At 45.6% G+C, this 15320-nt stretch overlaps 1 long non-coding RNA gene across 1 annotated transcript in view; it reads right to left on the bottom strand.

The window, feature by feature from the left end:
- The window catches only part of LOC140213538 (uncharacterized), a 49708-nt gene extending 34971 nt beyond the window's left edge, over positions 1-14737 (bottom strand). Inside the window, exons 1-2 of the long non-coding RNA XR_011890398.1 lie at positions 14521-14737; positions 8072-8256 (exon numbers count right to left, since the gene is read on the bottom strand). This is a non-coding gene — a long non-coding RNA (uncharacterized lncRNA). The remainder of the gene's footprint in view (positions 1-8071; positions 8257-14520) is intronic.
- Between the last annotated feature and the right edge of the window lie 583 nt (positions 14738-15320).

The following is a 15320-nucleotide window of genomic DNA, read 5'->3' as shown; positions in this document are numbered from 1 at the left end:
CTATTGGCAGTCTTTTGGGGTGCACGGAAAGATTGCTCACGGAGGAACAGAACTATCCAAGAAATAGTGGTCGTCGTCGAGCCTGATCACTAGGTCGCGCACTGCAAACTCGTTGTACGAGTTTGTTTACACTGGGCCTCTTCGATGTCTAGCCGCCATGCTCGCCCGATGAATGTATGTGATGACGCCACCACAGCGTTCCCTCGTGGTATAATTCGAAGCGTACTAAATTACAAATTAGTCGAATGCACATTCAGTGTACATCTTGTAAGCTTTAAAATGCTTTTAAACCAGGTTAAACTAACTAATAATATTGTACTAAATGCATTTGTTTTTAACACGCTTGTGCATGTAATGGACTCGGTGGAACGACAAACAAGTGAAAGAAGGCACGACCATGCTCCGACGGTATGATCACGTGAGCCCCAGTTTGTCGACCGCCCAGAAGGCAACGCCCAAGGAATGATAGCCACCCAGAGTGAATCTAGATAAACCAATGAAACTGGAGGCTTGTCGAAAGATAAACTGTGTCTCGGTACCATTTGTGCTTTCATCTTGGGGTGTCGCCAGAGCTCGTGAAGATCCCGAGTCTCGCCAAACTCGGCGCATCCTGCATAGCACCCTAGTGGCTGTATTATAATAAAAATTTATTATCTCTCATGTGCTGGCGCCGTGGCAGACCACGCTGCAATCGATGTACGTGGAACTCGGGAAGCATACGAGCTATATCAGTCAGCTGCTGGTAGTACTTAGGTCGGCTCAACACGCCCCTGGAGCCGTTCTACCCTGTGCACGCGGTTCTCAATGAGCCGCCGCGAGCTTACAGCAAGCACAGCGAACGCACTCATCGCGGCACCCCTCGGTGTCCGCAATATCTAGGCTACGCAGCAGACGCAGCTACACGCAGCAGTAGTGGATAACATTGTAGCCAGTGCAGCGCAACGTATGCTGTGTGGCCGACAAAGCTGAAGTGGGCTCTCTCGCTCATGTGCTCCAGGACGGCCGTCATAAGTGGTGCGGACCAGCATCGCTCTGCACCAGCTTGATTGAAAAATAGTAACTACATCCGAACTGCGCGTTTTCAAGTGTGGCTCGCTACGCTGCGATGTCCGCGAAGGCGTATAGCCAAGAGCTGCCAGGACTGAGCGCGCGCTCGCGAAGGTACGTGTGGTTCGACCTTAAGTTTCGCGTGATTCAAGGGTAATTGAGTATTCTAAACCAGTGAAAATTAACGAGGCCCAACGGCTACAACAAAGATTAGCGGTGCGGGACAGGTTTCAATCCTATATGGGCGGGTGTGGCTAAGCGTGAGCATACAGTTGCCGGCTTCTCTCGTAAGTACGTAATTCTTGTCAAAATTTGAAATGCGGATTTATTACACGAGTCCGTTCAGTAGACTGCGTCAATAAAGATACACAGTACCAGCCGGAAGAAGCGCGCTAATCGAAACGCACTTTTTCGTTGATGTGAGCCTTCGACCACTAGCAGCTCTATATCGGTGTCTGATCGCTGACACTCAGGGACAGCCGCTGGTAGCCCCAAAAGGGGTGAAGAGAAGGCCTCTGTTAATTTGCATAATGCATTATGCATAATGCATATTGCATGACGCACATTGCATAATGGGACATGGCTAGGAAACTAACTGATGTTGACACACTTCTCTGCTCGAGCAATTTTAGCTTGTAATATTTGGGCTGTGACGAGGTTTATTGGAGTCGTCCAGAATCAACCAGGAACACAGAAGCAGCAACAATTTCTGAGGTATATTGGCGAACTGGCGGCGGGACACGCCATGGCAGTAGGCTTTCTAGCGTGCCTACCTTCGCTTAGCTCCGAGACACGCTATGGTAACGGGACTTTCCAGTGCCATTCTTCTTCCTTCTAATCAGCCCCCGGCAGAAAAAGGAGCCACCGTGGCGACCTGTGGTGACTACTCAGTGATGGCATCATAAGAAGGCTTCAGCTTGTCTACATGAACCATTTCCCGTCCCCGGCAACGATTGTCACTTGGGGACGTCAGTGGTTTTACGATGTAGTTGACGGGCGAGCTTTGGGCAATGACACGATAAAGACCATCAAATTTCGATAGTAATTTAGAAGAGAGGCCAGCAGTTGTAGGTGGGACCCAGAGCCATACAAGGGATTCAGTTAAGATAGGACCAGGTCGGCCGTCGTCACTTCGAAGCTTTTGGCGGGATCGGTCTGTGACAGTGAGCGAGCGGGCGAGCTGCCGATGTTCCTCGGCATGCTTACGGCTGGTGGAAACTGGAGTGCACTCTGAAGCATTTGGATCATATGAAAGGATTGTGTCGATGGTTGTAGAGAAGGCAAAACGGAGAGGATTCAGTTGTGGCTTGTTACGCAGTGTTCGTGGCGTGCGTTACGAACGGCTGCATAAGGTCCGAGTAGGAATGATCTGAGGCGACATACATGGGCAGCATGCCGCCAAGAGTACGGCTGAACCTTTTCAGCAGACTATTTGTCTGGAGGTTATAGGTGGTGGTGCTGCGATGTATGATGGTACATTGATGAAGGATAGACTTCACTACTTCAGAAAGAAACACGTGCCCTCGGTCACTCATGAGTACGCGAGGAGAGCCGTGGCGTACATGGAGGTGATCGAGGTTGAAGGAAGCGGCGTCGTGCGCTGTGGCTACGGGGAGGGCAGCGGTATGCGCATGTCGCGTCAGGTGATCGACCGCGACTATTACCAATGCCTCCTTTACAAGATGCCCACCGCGTTGCTCGCTTTCCCATTGTAGCGGCGGTTTTTTAGTTCAGCATAATTTCCGTGAAGCGGCGCTCCTTGTCTTTTCAACTTCCGGCGGATGTGGCAGCGGCGGCTGAATGCTTCCGCCGGCGCGTTATATGCGCGGACGTCTGTTAGCGAGCGTTATCGCGGGCCTCCGAAACGTTGACAGATGCCATGGTAATCTCAGAAGCCGCAGCACGTGATCTCAGTTACAGGCGTTCGCCATGAGAGGCGCTCGTTGCCTTTTCGCGGTGACGAGAAAAGGGAGAGGGCACGGAACCGAGATTACCGGACAACGCGGCCGGAATCTAGTAAAGGAGACATTGCTATTACCTAACGCTTTCCAGCAGCCGTACATGAGAGGATAAATCAATGCCGACGCAATTCAAGGGGCGGACAGGGCATGGAACTGGCTGCAACGGAGCGGCTTGATGTGGGGCTAATTTGTGAAGTTATCAATCGAGGCACGAGCGACGTATTTGCTGACTTGTACATGCCACGTCAATGAAAACGAAGCTAAAGTTTCGTGTAAGTCTTGGACACACCGCCATGGCCACAATGCGCGTCGGCGTGAAATGAAGCGCAGACATCGCTACAGACAGACAGACAGACAGACAGACAGACGGACGGACGGACAGACAGACAGACAGACAGACAGACAGACAGACAGACAGACAGACAGACAGACAGACAGACAGACAGACAGACAGACAGACAGACAGACAGACAGACAGACAGACAGACAGACAGACAGACAGACAGACAGACAGACAGACGGACGGACGGACGGACGGACGGACGGACGGACGGACGGACGGACGGACGGACGGACAGACAGACAGACAGACAGACAGACAGACAGACAGACGGACGGACGGACGGACGGACGGACGGACGGACGGACGGACGGACGGACGGACGGACGGACGGACGGACAGACAGACAGACAGACAGACAGACAGACAGACAGACAGACAGACAGACAGACAGACAGACGGACAGACGGACGGACGGACGGACGGACGGACGGACGGACGGACGGACACACTCAAATCAACTGAAGTATGCAAAAAACGCAATCGCATTAAGAGAAACGAGGCCCATTTCCATACCAACAAACTAAGCCGCCTAGGATTAATTGCTGCTTCATTCTTCTCAGTTATGGTGGATGCTTCTTAGTTCTTGCGGGCGTCGCTCTTCTTCAACGGTCAATGGCGCCTGGGTTGCCATTTCATTTTCCCCCTTTCAGTCCTTGCTGCCAAACATTGATTAGGCACGGTGTGCGGGACAAATTGCGCACCTGCTTATGCGACTACGCGTCTTGCAAGCGTTCAAAAGTGCTTCTGGGCACCAGCATCGACCTGGTCGTTCGCACATTATGAACCCTTCGCGGCGGTTTGAAATACTAACCAACTTACGTCAGCCATTAGGCTCGATGCACCTGGATACTTTACATCGCAGTGCAGACTGTTGCTCTCGCTTCCCTATGTGCGTCGCTGGGCCATTTTCATGTTCAACGGTAGCATTCGATCGCAGCCGGTAACTAACGTTTGCCCTTTTTACACCACTCTATTTTTTTTCTAGGCTGCATGTGCATTTGCAAAACTCCGTAGCATCGTGCATCAAAAGGCCTTGTCGAGAAGCTCTACCGGGAAAGAAACTCACGGGACAGTACCGAGTGTGTAACATGAATTTTAAGCGCTAGTTGCGGATTAGGCTAAACGTTCTTGCTCCCAATCTTGAGCTCCTGACTCTTCCTTCGCATTTCTCTTGAGGGAATGTTTTAACGAATTCTTGCTTAAACAATACGCTTCGCCATGAGACTCGAGCGCTCGCTGACTTTCAAAATGTAGACTAGAGCAGCCAGCATGGCGGTGGTGGCACCGCAAAAATGGGATGACAATCCGGAAGTGACGACAGTATAATGACAACAGTGTGACGATGACTGCATTAGTGCAATAGGATGACAACGCATGAACGACGACGATGTAATGATGGCGGAATGCCCAGAATCATGTGAGGAAGCTTGAATGACGACGATGAAGTGGACACTACGGCATCACGGCTACCTTGGAGTAAGATGACTTAACGACGACTGTACGATGACGACGCGTTTTGACTGGGCATGACGAGAATCGGATGAAGAAGCTCGATTGATGACGACAGATGGCGCCGGTGGCATGAGATGGCATAACGACGATTGTATGACGACGATAACGTGACATGATGGCGTCACAATGATGGCATAACGAGAATTGGATGACGCAGCTGCAATGACTACAATGGACAGACCTCGATAGCATCACGACGACATCATGACCAAGAATCTATGACGACGACGCGAAGGCAGTGATTGCGTGGCAATGGCGTCATAATCACCAACGAATGACGACGACATGAATACGATGGAAGAGCAAAGAAAGAATGAATACGACATAATTACTACGGGTGCAATTGGTGTGCTTCGCCACTCGTGGTGAACTGAGGGCAACGCCATCTTGTAGTATTCCAGAGAATCAGTGAACCGAGCTTTTGTATTGCTTGAAGCGTACCCAATTAGCACGCATTATCGAGTACGCTTCAAGCAATAGAAACACTTTGTAGTGCGCTACCATGGGCTCAGCCTATTAACGGCACCAACGGCGTGAAACAGAGCAACGCGATGTCATGCCTACTTCTACGCCACCCCTTTCGTCGCGGACAGCTTTAACGCCGCGAAGCTAAGCAGCCAAATACAGGAGACAGCTCAGCACATCTTAATTAAATGCGTAGATGTTTACCCAGCAAGACCAGTAAATAACGGGCACCTTCCGGAAGCGCTGTAATTGAAAGTGGAGCAAATATAAAGCTTTAGACTCACCAATGTGCCCTAAGTGCAAGTGTGAAGAGACCATCAATCATCTTCTGTGCCACTGTTCCCGTTTTGATAACCAACGTCAGACTTTCCAGTGTGGTTTGAATAGACTGGAGGAGAGGCCATTTACAGAAGATCTTCGGAGCCTGGCGTCATAGTTCATTAGCCCAGAGAGCAGTTCGAGCACTTCTTCACTACCTGAAGGCAACAGACCTGAGCGCCCGACTATAGACATCCCACACTTAACATAGTGCATGTGAAAGTGCGGTATAGACTCATGTGTTCTCTCTCTCTCTCTTTTACTCCCCATCCTCCTCCTAGGGTAACAAACTGGACTTAATCTGGTTAACCTCCCTGCCCTTCCTTCTTTCCTTCTCTCTAAACGTTTTAGGGAACTGAGAAAATTGGAGGTGTAGGCAAAATGCTAGACTGAAAAGCATACAGCATACCTGATTAGGTTAAGCAATCTAGGTGAATATTTCTCACCGCCACGTTTCAAAGGGTATGCCTAGAAATCGTCATCATCACCATTAGCAACGAGTTCTCTAGTTATCGTTGAAAAGATACAAACTGTTCCCAAAATTTCGTTACTTTCCTGTGCGAAATAAAAAAAAGTTACGCCGGAGCAAGTCTTTTTGCACACAGAGTTCGCTGAATGACATGTGCTCAATCCATAAAGGTGCGTCACATCTTACAAATCTACGTGTCAATGCAAAATCTCGTAGCAACCCCTTCTGGACACTGATAGGTAACATCGATCGAGGAGCCTTTTATGTACAAGATTTGTAAGTTCCGGCTATGAATACTGCTATTTTTCTCATCTATCCAACAACTCTCTTGTCATACGGCATTAAAACATCATGAAAAGTACCTACATTTACTTTTGTAAGAGCAGTCAGAGGAATGCTATAGATCCCTCAGCACAAACTAAAGTTGTTTCCCCCTCCTCAGCAGAGATATAACGTGTAGGTTGGAAGAATTCTTAAAGGAATGAACTTCTCTTCGAGGTCAAAAGTCATTAGAGCTTATGTTTTCCAGTCAATCAACTGGAAAAATGTAATTGCTATTTTGCATTTTGCTCTATCCCGTAGTACAGACCACTTACGTAAATATCCTGGAAAATATCTACAGAGATTCCACAGCAACCTTAATTCTCCACAAGAAATGTAGGAAGATATCTATAAAGAAAGGGTCAGACAAAGAGACACAGCTCGCCAATGCTATTCACTGCGTGCCTAGAAAATATATTCAAGCTATTAAACTGGGAAGGTTTAGGAGTAAGGATCGACGTCGAATGCCTCAGCAACCTTCGGTTTGCCGATAACGTTATTCTATTCAGCAACGCTGCATACGGGGTACAACAAATGATGGAGGACCTTAACAGAAAGGAGTGTAAGAGTGGGGTTGAAGATTAATATGAAGAAAACAAAGAAGATGAATAACGGGGCAAAAGAACAAGAGTTCAGGATCGCCAGTCAGCCTCTAGAGTGTGTGATGGAGTACGCTTAAATAGCTCAACTAATCACAGGGAACCCTGATCATGAGAAGGAAATTCATAGAAGAAAAAAAATGGGTTGGATCGCATACGGCAGACATTGTCACCTCCTCACTGGAAGCTCACCATTATCAGTGAAAAGGAACGTGTACAATCAGTGCATTTTACTAGTACTGACATATGGGGCAGAGACTTGGAGACTGACAAAGAAGCTTGAGAACAAGTTAAGGACCGCGCAAAGAGCGATGGAACGAAGACTCCTAGGCATAAAGTTAAGAGACAGAAAGAGAGCTGTTTGGATCAGAGACCTAACGGGTATAGACGATATTCTCATTGACATCAAGAGAACAAAAAATGGAGCTGGGTAGGTCGTATAATGGGCTGGTTAGATAACCGTTGGACCATTATGGCTACAGAATGGGCACCAAGAGAAGCGAAGTGCAGTAGAGGAAGGCAGAAGAATTTGTGGTGCGATGAAATTAGGAAATGCGCGGGTGCTAGTTGGAATTGGTTGGCGCCGGACAGGGGTAATTGGAGATCACAGAGAGAGGCATTCGTCCTGCAGTGGACATAAAACAGACTGATGATGATGATGACGATGATGATCTCGCTCTATAGCACAGGTTCCGATCATCCCCAGTCACATCTTTACAAGTTCACAGCCAAAACATAAAACAGTCATAGCTATCCAGCAGCAAGAGATGACCGAGTACCTGCATATATTCTACAGTTGCATCATAAAAGCCACAGTGACCTCCTATAGGTTTACCATGGTATTATTCAGATAGCTACTTAGGTTCACATTTGGTACTCTGCCTTCAGGTAATTGATATTTGGGCTAACTTAGAAAATGTGCTTCCTAAATAGTCTGTGCATCGATACACAATTATCGTGAAATCAACAACAAATGGTGGTACAATGACTTCGGTGCGGGGAGGAAGTGTCTGACAGGATTAAGAAAGCAACTTACCATTGACTGTCGTCCCCAAGTTTGGAGACTGTAAAATTGTATTTATCATTATCAAGCGTGTTTTTTCGCATCTGTTCACAGCTTCCAGTTTCCTTGAGGCATTCATACCCTTTGCACTTTGAATCTTCTCTACGAACTTGGTAACTCCAGAGGAACAGGAAAAGTGGAACAGATGTGTTTAATACCTGTGCAAGAAAGCGGCAAAAATTTTATATGTTAGAAATATATACGATTGCAAAATGTAAAGCATAATAATTTATAGATAGCAAGTTGTACATATTGAAAAATACTTTTAACCAAGGTCCTATTACTTTACTGATGACCATTTGACGTGCTGTGCTAATAGTATAGTGTTCTGTCTTGATGCGTATATATATATATATATATATATATATATATATATATATATATATATATCATCAGAAGCCAGCAAATATGACAATAAGGAACGCTCAGGAGAAATTACTTATAGTTCCTAATTGTATGGAAGCAATGCTAAATACATGGAAATTAAAGTGGATGAAAAAAACGGGCTCGAGGTTAGATACGAACCGACGTCTTCGTATTACGCGTGCGATGATCTTACCAGCTGAGATACCGCGGCGCCATTTTCCCATCCACTTTCTGGGTCATTTATGTTTATCTACTAGAACTAAACTTGGGGGTGTAAGCCAGCGCCGCCACACACCGCCAAGGCGGCTGACGTGGAACATCATTTCTACTGCAGGTGTAACGGGAAAATTCTTGGTGAAGGCAACTGGTAAATAAACCAACAGGTGCTAGCTGAAGGCATCAAAACTGCCGGATTCAAGACCTTAGTATGTAATGACTGTGAAGGAAGAAATCCGAGGGACCCGATTTGTATTAGTCATATCTTAGAAAACGAACAATGACACCAAGGGCCGCATAGGGGAAATTACTTGTACTTCCTAATTGAATATGGAATTGATAAATAAAACAAAATGACAGTGGATGAAAAACAATTGGCCATAGGTGCCTACTAAGGGGAGGGGGCGAGCTCCCTCCGATGTTTTCCGGGCGGAAGAGTCCCTCCCCTGCTACCGGCGATGCCGAAGTCTGCATCCCCCCACCCCTGTGCAGAATAACACGGTAGCAGGACCCGATGAAATCTCTGTACAGCTAATCAAAAGCCTGTGACGAAAGGGCAAGGCACTGCCGACTAATTCCACAGAGCAAGTAATTATAACGAAGAAATTTTCGGTTGAACGGCGTGAAAGCACGATGAACCCCATATACAAAGGCAAAGGTGATAACAATAAGACAAGCTCGTACAGGCAAGTTACACTAACGTCGGTCATATATATATATATATATATATATATATATATATATATATATATATATATATATATATATATATATATATATATATATATATATATATATATATAGGCAACGCAAGCCATAAGATTGGAACTGTCGAAGTGCGTGGAGGAAAAATATTTACCAGGGGGACTGCATAGTGGGTTCACGCCAGGCAGACGCTTAAAGGATATGTCTGTACTAACTCAGTGAATAGAGATTTCAGTAGCTCAGAATAGACCTTTATCGATAGCATTTATAGATAATAAAGGGGCGTAGACAGGGAACTGTTATGGGATATTAAGCACGAAGGCGTAGAGGATGATTCCGTGGAGCTGCTGAAGAAGATATTTAGAAACAACACAGCAAAAATTGTATGGGACGATCGAAAAGGTAAGGAAGTGGTGGAAATTCACCAAAGACTCGAGCGAAATTGTCCTCGGTCTGCATCGTTGTTCATGCTTTAGGTTAAGGGCATTAAAAGACGACTAAAAAACAGCGAATTGGAGCTTGATCTATTATCCATGCCTAATGGACAAATGGCTCAATCGAAGCTCGTTGGACTTATGTATGCGGACAACATAGTGTTACTAGCAGACAAAAATACATTTACAGATACTTATTAATATCTCTGACAATGCAGCGACAAATCTAGGCCTCAAGCTGCGCACAGAGAAATCGGTAATTATGATCTTTGTTGAAAGCCCAAGTAATTACCTGGTGTCAATTCAACAGGAATTCATACCCATACTCAAGTAATTTAACTACCTCGCCGTGTACATAAACGAAGGAGAGACTTACTCAACCACCCACCAAGACAATCTGAAAATAAAGGGGAAGTGGAATTCTGCAGTAATGAAACACAGAGAGCATTGTGAGGGCAAAATAAGCATGAGGTGGTGTGTGGAATTTTGAAATGAGTAATGGTGCCAGCGCTAAGGCTCCCAAATGCCATTCTAATCTTAAAATTGGATATCATGTCGGGAATGGGAGTTATCCAAAGATCGGTAGGCCGGTTGGCTTTGTGAGCGCACGGGAAAACCACAAATGAGGTAGTGCAGGGCAACAAGAGTTGGGCCTCTTATGAAGCCAGAGAAGCACAGATCAAAATTAGTTTTGAAGAAAGACTCGGGAACCTGCAGATGAAAATAAATGAGCAGTTGAAGTGCACAAGTGTCTGTACTTGAAAAGGGTGGACACAGAATGGAGGAAGAGGTCAAGAAAGTTGGCAACCAAGTACAAGGTAATTGAAATTGTATATACACAACCAGGAGTCATCGGAAAGAACGCGGGAGAAACAGAAACAGATATATGGATGCAAAGAATGGAAATAGAAAGGACCATCACGATTTACAAGAATGAGAATAAAAAAATTAGAAGGGCAAATCTGGCACGGTAGCACAAAGGCTCGAGTCGGTTGCCTAAGGACAAAAACATACCGTAGAAATATTCGGAACATAGAGGAGGCCTGTGTATGGTGCAGTGAAAATCCCGAGACCACTCAGAACTTCCTAATAAAATGCGAAGAGCTTCACCCAATGAGAGCCGTAGGTAGCGTACACCTTCCAGAATCGCTTGGGTATAAAGTGGACGGAAGCATCAACTGGTCAGCAGCTGAGATAAGCAAGAGAAGTTTGGAGTTTTGGTGTAAGAAAAGCAGGGGAGAAATTGGTAAGGCTCGATCTGTCACAGTCACGGCTAGCGTACAATGTAGATTTTGAAGGGTAAAAAGGGAGATGGATACAAAAATGCTCCATAAAAAACATCTATAGGATACCTGATTAAATCAAGGCTTGTGCGTTGAAGGCTGATATGGAAAATGTTGAAACTTCCATGACTTTATCCGCTATTTCTGTAATCTTGCCGAAGTCAAGATCTTCTGTGGTGGCGAGTATCAGGCGAACGTTAACGGGGAAGTGTCTGAGAAAAAGCTGACGAAGAACAGAGGCGTCCGTTGGGCTCTGCAGTTCACCCTGCAGGGGTTGCATGTGACGCAGGCAATGCGTGCGCGGGTAGTCGCCGAGCTCTTCGGCCGAGAGAAGACGCTGCAAGCGCTTCTGTTCTGCAAGTGAAACCCGCCGAATCACTGCATCCTTTAGCGTTGACCAAAGAGACTCGAGCGCTGGCATGATAATAAGGTCATGAGCTGACACTATTTCCGAGATACGCAACCTCAAACTCGTGGTAAAAATACAACGTCGTTCCACATACTTTCCTAACACGTCGTTTTATGCATTGAAGCACAAATGTAGCTGGAAGGTCAGGGAATTCTCCGCAAAGTTCGAGAATTATTATGTCGAAACAGGTGTCATCCTGATAATTAGTTCCAAGTGGATCCGTCATGGAAACTCAGCCGCTAGAATTCGTAAGTTGCTTTATGTGCCATAAGGTAATCGTTTTAAAGCGTAATTAGTCATTTTCTGGTAATTAGTCGATTGCGCATTTCAATTTATTATGCAAGCAATGTTCGCCTCCTCGAGCAGACCAGCTGTTGTATATACACACACACACATATATATATATATATATAAACAACTCGCAGTATCTTCGGGCCTTTCTTTGAACGTACCTTAGTTGAAATAGCGTCTTCTGAACGTCACAGCCAGCAATGACAACGAAGAACAATGGCATTGCTGCCTGTTTCCTAGCGCCTAACAGCCGTGTAATTGTGGGCAACTTGTGGGAATTGCGATAGACTGCGCCATTGTCGTATCCATGTACAAATCGCGGCTACTAAGACGGCGAAAGGGTTTCGCTTGGTCATTTCAAGCAAGGCCGAAATGTAATAAATATATTGGTAGCTGCCTTAGAATTAGCCAGCAAAGTAAGCATGTAATACGTAGATACATACATAAAATTATGATATTTTGACCCCTTGCCTACATAAGTGAAGCACCATTAACTGTTTTTTAAGAACGGCCTTTTTCTGGACCTTTATGAAAGGACCAAACAACTTCGTAGAGGTATCGCGTTCTACCCCTCAACGAAGGACCCTATACACATTAGTGGTGTAAAAAGGTGTTATTTATTCGAAAAGACACACTTAACACATCGATATTCTATTTAATTCTACTTGTTTCTGAGTTATGAATTCGATTGCATTCTGAGCGAAATAACACTAATTACACACCCATACGCTTCACGCATTGGGGAGACGAAAAAAAATAACCAATTTGATAAGGAGTCTCCTGACAACTTCTGTCAAGTGCTTTTCGATATTCCCCTAAAGAAATGTGGCCATGTCTGCGTCAGACTCAATCAGACTCAATGTCAGAGTTAATGCTTTTATGCATGCATTTTCACAAGCGTTTGCTCCCTTTGGAGCGTTTATCTTGTCCCCAAATCATGAGAGTCACGTAGCTTGCCTGTCTTTCCTATCTTTGACGCTGTTCGCCCGGTAATTCCAGGTTACGCATGGCATGCGGTTTGTCAGCGTGACAGCATTCTTCACAGGAATGTAGAAAGTGTGAAGTTTGAAACTAATGAAGTGCAAACAAAAAATTAGACGAATAATGTTGCGATAGCAATTATATGGACACTCCAGGCGCATTGTTGCCGTCGCCGTGATGTCCCACATAAAGTCCAAGGGTGATAACATCGTCGCCACGCGCCGCATGCTGTATGTGCAAATGGAAGCGTGCTAGGGTAAGCCGGCGATTATTGCTGGGATAGATGCTAGGCGGAAAGGGTAGCACCACAAGAAAGGAGGCAGAGAAATAGCGTGGAATGTAAAAAAAAAACTAGTGACACTAGATGTGATGAAGTTCATCAAAGGGGAAGAGAACATGGTTAGAGTTGTTTGTAAGCTTTGCCTTCTTCAGACACGGCACGGGACTGACACTGACATTTAAAGGGCAGAAGGATAAATGCTATAGACCTGTCGAAGCGCTGACACAAAGGCAGTAGAAGTGACCATCGGAATAAATTGACCCAATATCTGCGTTTCTTAGCAAGTGAATAGCGCAACTCATGATAGGTCAAGGACTGCTGAACACATTTATTGGACCTATTCGGCATTTCGCGCAACGTATTAGAAGTTTTAAGCGGGAAATTGCGACGTGCGTGATTCTGGCTTACTTCATGTTACGCGTATAAGCATTTAGGTGCCTCTGCAATGGTTTTGCATTGTTTGAGCGTCTGAAACCTATTGTGTTTGAATAATCAAACAAATAAATAGTTCTAACTGTTATACCAGCAAGTTTGCATGCTGTGGCAGGGACGTATGCGTTTTGCCACGATCCGCGTTTCTTTATATATACGCACATCAGAGGCATAATCGTCGCTACAGCTTTCTGGCTTCGAATACTGCGCTCTATACGTCATACCTTGCTCGTGAAGCAGCGCACTGACACGGACGCAGTGAAGACACACAAGAAAAGACGATACTCGCTTTTCATGTGTGTCTTCACTGTGTCCGTGTCAGTGCGCTTCTTCACCAGCCTGGTATGATGATTAATCACCAAGTAGCCCAACTTTCCACATTGCTGAGCTCTATACGTGTCCCTGCTACGGGATTAAATTTCAGCAGTGCGAACAGCGGGGTGAGGAAGTGTTTTCTGAATTTGCCCGGTGGTGACAATGCGGAGACGGCTCGATGGAAAAGATGTTAGTGATGATGACTTGACTGTTAGCATTAGTGTGGCTAAACGAAAAGGCTGGTTGACATAGTTATCTTAGTTTGAAGCTTTTTATTATTTTTTTCCGTGGTAAAAATTGAGGGGCCATGTCTCACGAGCTTCAAAGATATGCCTTCATGTGCCATTTAATTTTGTGGCATGGCCGCTTTATAATCTATTATCTGTGCAAGTAGACAAATTGTGGAGCCCTCATGTGCGGGAAGAAATTGTCGTTTGCATCCCGGTCACGGCGGCTGCATTTCGATGCGGGCGAAATGCGAAAGCACCCCTGTACTTAGATTTAGGTGCACGGTAAAGAACCCCAGGTGGTCGAAACTTCCGGAGTCCTCCACTACGGCATGCCTCATAGTCAGACAGTGGTTTTGGAACGTAAAACCAGATAATTTATTATTAAATTGTCGTTTGCCAATAACCTTGCCTCTAGATGCCAGCGTCACAATATTGTAAAAGCGAGACGATGATGAACCAATATCAATAAGGAAATCTTACCATTGGGAGGTTGAGAGTCCCATTACTATTGATGTTAACAAATTCCGCACTGAAGACAACAGTGGAAAGTACGGCTGCAATAATTGACGACCATACGGTGTTTTTAGCCCAACGCTTCATGTTCGATGGAGGCTATCTGCGTACGTGTCCACTTAGGTGAGTGTCTTAAATAAGTATAATAAGCTCCCAATCTCGCAAGCGTTGGATGCATTGTTGTTCCCGCGCATGAGTGAGTGCGTACGCGTGTTTTGTAGGACTTTTTCCGTTGCACGGCGGTAGAAAAATTTTCCAACAAAAATGATATTTTGCATTCACCCACAGAAACAATTCTTCGTAGCCTAGTTATTTCCTGAAACTTTTACAGAACAATGAGTGTGGCGCTTTAATGCTTCTTCTAGAAATATTGTTTCTTTGCAATCGCATGGTCGATGCTCACCAGTACTCGCAGGTGGCCGTTATAGCAACGCCGCCTACGGTCAACGCGGACATTCTGGTATTGCGTCCCGCAGGTGCGGCAAACTCATTGTGCAGGTAGAGGCTGTCATGGTGTATGGAACAATGTCAGAGTGCAGAGCAGAACGTTGCCTACACCTTTCATTTCTCTTTCCAAGAAATGTATTTTTTTTCTTGTACTCATATCTATTGCAGATATACCCCTTTTTTATTCTGGAAGCTACGAATTGTTGCAGTAATAGTGCTTGTTCATTAGGTTAAAAGTTTTACCACATGCAATTTTCCCAACATTTCTTATTTCGCACTTCCAGCACTCCCAACTCCCCTCCCAGGAAACGTTTTGAAGC

The sequence above is a fragment of the Dermacentor andersoni genome, chromosome 10 (assembly GCF_023375885.2).
Source record: "Dermacentor andersoni chromosome 10, qqDerAnde1_hic_scaffold, whole genome shotgun sequence".
Lineage (NCBI taxonomy): Eukaryota > Metazoa > Arthropoda > Arachnida > Ixodida > Ixodidae > Dermacentor > Dermacentor andersoni.
The sequence above is the reverse complement of the archived record's forward strand: the minus strand, read 5'-3'. Positions and strand labels throughout refer to the sequence as shown.